The sequence below is a fragment of the Malaya genurostris genome, chromosome 2 (assembly GCF_030247185.1).
Source record: "Malaya genurostris strain Urasoe2022 chromosome 2, Malgen_1.1, whole genome shotgun sequence".
NCBI lineage: Eukaryota > Metazoa > Arthropoda > Insecta > Diptera > Culicidae > Malaya > Malaya genurostris.
The window spans coordinates 295,679,111-295,687,306 of NC_080571.1; positions in this window are offsets into that span (position 1 = coordinate 295,679,111).

The following is an 8,196-nucleotide window of genomic DNA, read 5'->3' on the forward strand; positions in this document are numbered from 1 at the left end:
AGGACTCAATCAATTAGTTGGACGATTAATTACTTCAACAAAAGAGTAGCAGATTATGGAGATGTAAAGTAAGGTCTTGTCTCAACCTAACTCGACTTTGCATGGATGTAAATTATTTCAAATTTAGAGGGGAATTTTCTAAACAGTTAAAAGGGGCCCCAATGGGTAATCCGGGATTATTACCTAATCGCTGGTGGAGGTACGTTGATGATATATTTTGCATCATCAAACGAAATGATTTATCAAATTCCTTAGAAATAATTAATAATTTACATAAAAATATTAAATTCACCTATGAGATAGAGGAACACAACAGCTTACCTTTTTTAGATATTCTTATTGTTAGAAAGGCAAAATCTTTAACTTTCGAAATATATAGGAAGCCAACCAATACGGACCGCGTCATACCAAACACTTCCAATCATTCTCACCAACACAAAATGGCAACATTCCATCATATGTTTTATAGAATGCTTACCTTACCTCTCAGTGATGAGGCGTTAATAAAAGAAAAGAAATTTATTTTCGAAATTGGAAAGCTCAATGGATATCCGGAGCGCTCAATCCAAACAATCCTTGATAAAAAAGTAAGATTGTTGAAAAAACTATCACTCACAACTTTGACCCCCTTATCAGAAAATTTGAAAAGAATATCGATGGACTTCAACACAAACATGGCATATCCCTTTAAATCAAAATTATAAGCCTTTGGCTTGGATTTAGTATTCAGTAGTACTAACTACCAATTGAAAACTTTGCTAGGATCTACAAAAGACAATACTGATAAATTGAAAAAATCTTGGGTATATAAAATTTCATGTTCTCATTGTGATAAATTATACATTGGACAAACAAAGAGAACATTAGGTACCCGTTTCAAGGAACACATAGCAGAACTAGGGAAAGCATCTAAGGATTTGGAAAGGGATTATCCCACTATTTCAAGTCAAAAGTAGCAGAACATGCATTTTCTGAAAACCACGAATTCACTACTAATGACATAAAAATTTTTTCGAACAAGTTTTTAACCCATGGAAATTAGACACAGCTGAAAATTTAGAAATTTTCAAACATAATTCCACTTCCTTACTAAACAGAGACCAAGGAAATATGTCTTCCTGGCCTTTTAAGTTACTACCTATACACAAGGGACAAACAAACATAGAAAACACTTAACTTTTTTTTTCTACTCTAAGAAATTTTCAAGGTTTCATATAAAAGGAACAACACTGCAGCATTCTTTCAATTTAGAGATTAAAGCAAGAAGTTCTATGGAAAGCTGAGTGATGAGTATTCAAACCTTCAATTCCAATGGTATGTTCTTATAAGCCACGATGTAAAAAGGAACAAATATTTCGAAACTATTCAGTAAGCTCTTCTAGCTTGCAAAATTTGTGGATTATTTGTCAAACAGATGGTCAAGCCGATTTTAACAAATTTATATTCAAATGAAGTGCCTTATAATAACACATGATCCGATTTAATTTCATCTAGTCAACTTCCGTGTCTGGATCAGAGATCCCAGACCCGCAGATTTATAAAATAAGCTGTAGACATGTTTCAGTTGCAGACTTTTTTGTAGACTTTTGAAAATCACGTTTTTAGTAGACGTTTGTAAAAATTTACCGATTTTTGAAATTTCCGCGGTCTTTTTTTTGTTCTCTATACCAATTCCATGCTTCATTCTTTAAAAAAAAAACTTGGAGTTCGCAGACTTTTTTTGAGTCAAAATTTTTGAATATATTTGAAATTTTAAGGGGAAGATGCCAGACCCGCAGATTTGAAATTTTACAGGGTGATGAGTATAAAAATTTAAATTCGTCATTGGGAGTGATGATGTAACAACAGAAAAATTTTCTTAGTAGCATTCAAAAACTCAAAAACGGAACTCACATAATTTTTTCAGAGCTCACACCGATTTTAAATCGCTCCAATAATGCACACATATTTCTATTTTCGAAAATCCGGTAATTTTCTGTTTTCTGGCGTAAAACAATGGATCTAGACTTCGTCACCAGTAACTAACCGACACCATCATCATCAGCATAGGCGAACATGCATCCGAAGTGTGCTCGCGTTCATCTTTTTAATCCTGAGTATGCAAGTGCAACAACCAGCGGCAGGCCTTTTCTTTCATTCGCAAAATTTTGCTAAAACTATGATATGTTTATTATTTTTACGTTTCGTCTTTGACTCATCAGTGCAGAGCAGTTCAAATTGAACTGCTTAGTGCTAAACTCGGCAGTTCAATTTGAACCGCCAAGCAGACGTAAAGTTTCTGCTATTTACAGAACACTTTTTGTTTTGCAACGGCCGATGCAGGTTTGGTCATTTAGGGGTTAGCCAAATGTTGTGCTAGGGCACATAACCGTTTTTATTATTTTTACGTATCAACAGTGCATGATATGTTTGCTCAACACTAATCTTCATGGCACTTCCTGATCATCCAGTTACTTTAATTTTTACATTGATTGTAATCACTGTGAAATCCGACTTTTGAGCCTCGAAAATAAATTCGATTGCAAAAAGAAGCGGGTTATTTAAAACTGGTTGGTACAATCTTCTAATTAGCACATCTTGTTAGTTGATGGCCAAAAACTCATTTCTGTTCCTGATTCCGGAAATAGTGGTTAAAAATCCCAAAATGGAAATTACTTTACTTCGATTTCGGGAGGGGCCCGCCCCCCCCCCCCCTCTGGGTACGTGCCTGCCTACCATATATCTGTTTTTGCACGGAGAATACACACAATTAACATTCAAAAGTGCTTCAAAATAAACCGTGCAAAAACAAACGTGTTATTTCAATAGAACATGCAGAAACAACTCGTGAAGTTTCTAGAAAAAAATATGCACAATTTCTTGAGATAACTCGATTTTTTTACACGGCTTCCATTCAATTAACTTCATGTCTTGACGGGAGGAGATATTTTCGCCAAAAGCCATTTCGTCGAAAGTCGTTTCGCCGAATGCCATTTCGCCAATGAGTTGGCCGCCGACCAGCCGTCGGAAGCGTGACCTCTTGCATACAAAAAACTTGTAACCGCCTCGTTCGCCCGGTCTGTTCTAAGCTAGGTTTCTTTACTTCAGTTAGGTCCGAACGAGCGATAGTGAGCTCAGATAGCACACTAGCAAAACTATGTGGCGAAGCCGTATTCGATATTTTTTTCATTTGCACGGGAAATACCGCAAACAATTGCCTGGTAGATACTCTAATAAAGTCATCAAGTTTGCTTGGGAATTCCGTTCTGAAGATTTTGAAATTAAAAAATAAAATAAAAAAGAAAATAAGAAAATCATTTAAGTCTCTATGGATTATTTCCAGTGGCGTCTCGTCCTCATGTGCACCTCGTGCACTGCACAACTGAATTGAAGGGATGAACTGCGCCCCCAACCTCAACCAAATTCAATTATTCTTTTGCAATCTTTATATATTCGAAATTGCGTGTACTCACACGCATCTCATATACATCAGACATAAAACTTCAAGTATCTGTTGTCGCTGTGTTAGTGTCTTTTCCGTGCACATGAGTTCCCGCACAGATTCAAGAAGAGAAATAATTACTCAGCTCAGCCATAAAATATATCATACCACATAAGCAGTGCACAACTAGTCAATTTTGTCACGAGACGCCACTGATTATTTCAGAAGTACGATTGTAGTTAAACAAAACGGGAGTTAACATTATCATTTTTCATTTGTCTTTATTTCAAATCACAACCGCTCACAATATGAAGAATATTGAAGAGTTCGGCGAAATGACATTCGGCAAAATGACTTTCGGCGTAATGACTCTTTCAGCTAAATGACCCTTTCGGCGAAATAACCCATTCGGCGAAATGACCATGATCCCATCTTGACACCCATACATTTTTTTGCCTCTCTCATATATAAAGGTTTTGCAATCACCGTGAAAACCGACTTTTAAACCGAGGCTCGTAACAAATGCAAATGGCGAGAATTGGGCACATAAACAGACATTTTCGAGCGTGAATAATACGAAAACAAGAACAACTATCACTGAAACGGCGATGACAATTCGTTAGGCACTGTACACACTCACTTTAAAGGCATTATCATCTATGTATTTTGACCAGCCTCAGCCGGTACAGCACCTATCGGAAAACGGCGGAAGCAAAGTTGTACACCTGATATACCACTCGACTCAGTTCGTCGAGTATGCAAAATGTCTGTGTGTATGTGAATATGTGTATATGTAACGTTTTTTTTTTGTACTAACTTTTCTCGGAGATGACTGAACCGATTTTCACAATTTTCAGATTCAAATGAAAGGTCTTATGGCCCCATACAAAATTCCTCAATATTTTATGGATCCGATTCTCGGTTACGGAATTATATGGTAAAATGTACAGAAAATTGTGAAAATAAGTGCATCAACTATTCTAGAGGAAGGCTTAACTAATTTTTACAAACTTAGATTTAAATGGAAGCTTTTACGGTTCCATAAAAAATTTATGAAATTTGGTTTGGATCTGATTTCCGGTTTCGAAGTTACGGGGTAAAATGCGCAAAAAAATCAAAATATGTGTGCTCATTTTTCTCAGAGATGGCGTGATCGATTTTCACAAACTTAGATTCAAATGATGGTCTTATGGTCCTTCACATAACTTCTGAATTTCATATGGATCCTGCCCCCGGTTCCGGAAATATAAGGTGATTAGTGTAAAAAATCGAATTTCAAATTACTTACTCGTTTTTTTCCAGAGATTGCTTGAACGATTTCAACAAACTTAGATTCAAATGAATGGTCTTATGGTACTTCTGAATTTTATTTGGATCCGACTTTCGGTTCCAGAATTATAAGATAAAGTGTTTGAAAACTGTTATACCATCACTTAGAAGGCCGAAACAAAAGACGAAAAAAAAAATTCTAAATCGACCTCAAAACTACTCCATTCGATAGTCATTAGCAGTAGCTGGCCAAACAAACTGATTTCGGTAATGCTGATACTCAGTTTCCGATTCCGGAGGCACAGACAATAGTGGTCATATTTCCTCAAATGGATCTCACTCCCTTTTCTCAGCGATGGTTTGACCGATTTTTACAACCTTAGTTTTCAATGGAAGGTCTTGTGGTCTTGTGCGAAATTCCTGAATTTCATCCGGATCCGATTTCCGGTTCCGGAATTATAGGGTAAAGTGTGTTTAAAATTTTATACCATCACTTAAAGGGGCGAAACAGAAAATGTGAAAATATTCTAAATCTGCCTCAAAACTATTCCAATCCGGCAGCACACCCCCCCCCCCCCCCCATGGAAGATTTTTCAACATTAAGTTTCATGAATAATAGAGTACTTATTATATAAAAGTGCAAATGAATTGACAATTCATACTTCGTTCTCAGAATTTGTTTTATAGTATCAATATTTTGGATGATGCAATTTTCTTACAAATTTTTGCGCTTTCCCCACCTCTTGAGCGCCCATCCCCCTTGAACCACACACCTTTTGAACCCCCCTTTGATCCCTTGGATGAATTCTGTGCACGGGCCTGCAATCGGTTGTCATTATCAGTAAACGGTCAATTGAACCGATTCCGGTTATTCTTTCAAGAATCGAAGAAAATTAGTATTATATATATAAGAATGTTTAACATGAGAAAGACATCATTACACAACTAGGTTGATTAAAACAGGTTTTAATTTGAAAACTCACAAAAAAACTCGTTTTTGCAGATAAACAAGCAGATAGGAGTGTTCAAAATACCAGTTGCGTTTTATTGTTGACTCTACATAGCAAATAATTATGAAATTTACAGGTGACACAAATCCACATTTGACTCAATTTACAAGAACGTAATCCGTGAAATGACTGAATTCTACAAGAATAATATAAATATAGTCTAACAAGCCCCGCCTTTCAAGCAAACGTGTAAATTTACATGTTTTAGCACTTAAAAATAGGTCAGAATGCATTAAATATAAATTAGATTTACCGTAAAATTGAGTCATTTCTGACGATCATATATGTCGGTCACAGAAGGCGTAAATTTACACGATTTTTTCTAGGTGTGTAAGGGTATGTATTCGATCCATTGACTCGAAAGGTAAGATGAAAATAGGTGCATTCGCTTCGAGTTTTTGCCGCACCATAACAGCTGTATTGAACAATCAATCACACCGTGTTGGACAGCTGATGGACTTGATGGAGCCGCTATGCGCCACACGGTGGCGCTTCGGGAGCTGCGCAGTTAGCGTATAAACAATAGGGAAAGGTCGACCACTGCAATAAAAGTTGATGCGATTGACAGCGTGACACTGTTACACGCGGAAAAATTCAGTGAGATCCATTTCATTTTCTATGTTACAGAAGACACCACAATTCTCTATGCTGTATGGGTTTTCGAAAGAAGTGCTACTTAGGCCTCGTACTTCGAGGTCTTTCTCATGTTCGCTGATAAAGGACCCAAATTAACATAAGCAATAGCTTCAAAATACTTGGGGAAGTCGAAGCAATAAGCAAGTTGCTGAACCACTATGCAAAATATCGGTGTTGACTGTAGTACACGGATAAAAATCCATTACCGGTACCATAATTTTTTAATCATGAAATCATGAACCATGCCTTCTTATGAAATTTCATGAGCAAAATAATTGATATCATGAAAATATTCATGAAAGAAGTGTTATTATTCATGATATCAATCATTTTGCTCATGATTTCATGTTTTTAAATTATGGTACCGGCAATGGATATTTACCCGTGTACACTTTGCACGGTCGGAATTCTTCAATTTTTAGTCTCATAAAGGTTTCTTCCTATCATAGCACGATAAAGACATTGAAAATTCGTTGTGTCTCTTTGAGTCTCATTGAATGATGAGTGCGACGTTAATTTTGTGAGATGGTGTGATTCATCATTTCGTCCAAATAAATGGAACTATTTAGGAATTCTCGGAAGCTAAATGCATATTTTATATACTAACAATTCAATGGAACTTAGTCTAAGTTTCATTGTAAGTTTTTAAAATTGAAAGTCCTTTTTATGAAATTTATGCAATTTTTATGTAAATTTGACCATAAGATTCGATCGACTTATCGAATCGACTTAATTACTAGAGTTAGCTTTAAAAATTATTTCGGAATATTGGGTCATGTATTATGTTACTCAAGGTAATTTAACAAATTTTCAAAATTGAGGAAATTTATCATCTGTTCAGTTCATCTGAAACATCTACATTAGAAAGTCTTGCCGGACTCACATAGGATGCGAACACACGAAACCATGCGACCCAAGTAAGATGGCTTTGAAATCACTATTTACTAGTTCCTTTCTGATCACATGTAATTTGAATAGTGGAAGCATTCTTGCAAAAACCGTCTCCATAAGTATGAAAACCATGATACAGCACAGCCCATTGAAGCCAGTTCAGAACACAACAATGATGATAATAAATTTGGTATGAAATAATGTCAATATTGTTGTTTGCTTACTACTCCCAATGTCAACAACTCTCAACTGCCTTTCCCGGCAGCCCTTGCAGCAAAATGCACGCATATGTTCAACCAATTATCACATAATATATTGTCTCCGTTATGGCTTCATGTAGCTGAAAAGAAATTCTCCGGAAAACTATAATCATCTGGCTAAATAAAACTTCTCACTTGTACCAGGATCCCTTTTCACACCTCTTCAACGGTTTGAAGCTGTGAGTGTGGTTGACATCTATGCTTATTCCAGTCCGAATCACATACCGATTTAATGATAAACTAACCCACAGTCAAATCCTTCACTTTCAACACCGGTAATAGAGTGGTAAATTATGTGTCCTTTTTCCGACTGTGTCGCGACCGCTCTGAACAGAATACCATTAATAAAATCATCATCTAATCCAATCGTTTTGTATCGGTTGGTTTTTCAAACCAACTCGCTCTTTTTGCTGCTTGTATATCGACCTGATGGACCCCTTCGAGGCACAGGATTCTTCCACTATATCACAACAACAGCAAGCTATAAATTATCGTTGCTTTTGTGGTAAGAGAATATTAGTCCTCTTTGGAGTGAATAATATAAACATTTATATTTTATTGTACGGTTCTTTTGACTTTGTTTCCTCGCCCAGATGGCTCACACCGAGCCTAGCTACGAGCATCAGGGGTTGTGATTTTCCTTACCAAAAGTCAGTCGCATTTTGCACGAGAGATGCGAATAAAAGTCCAATTGAATATAAACTGCTGC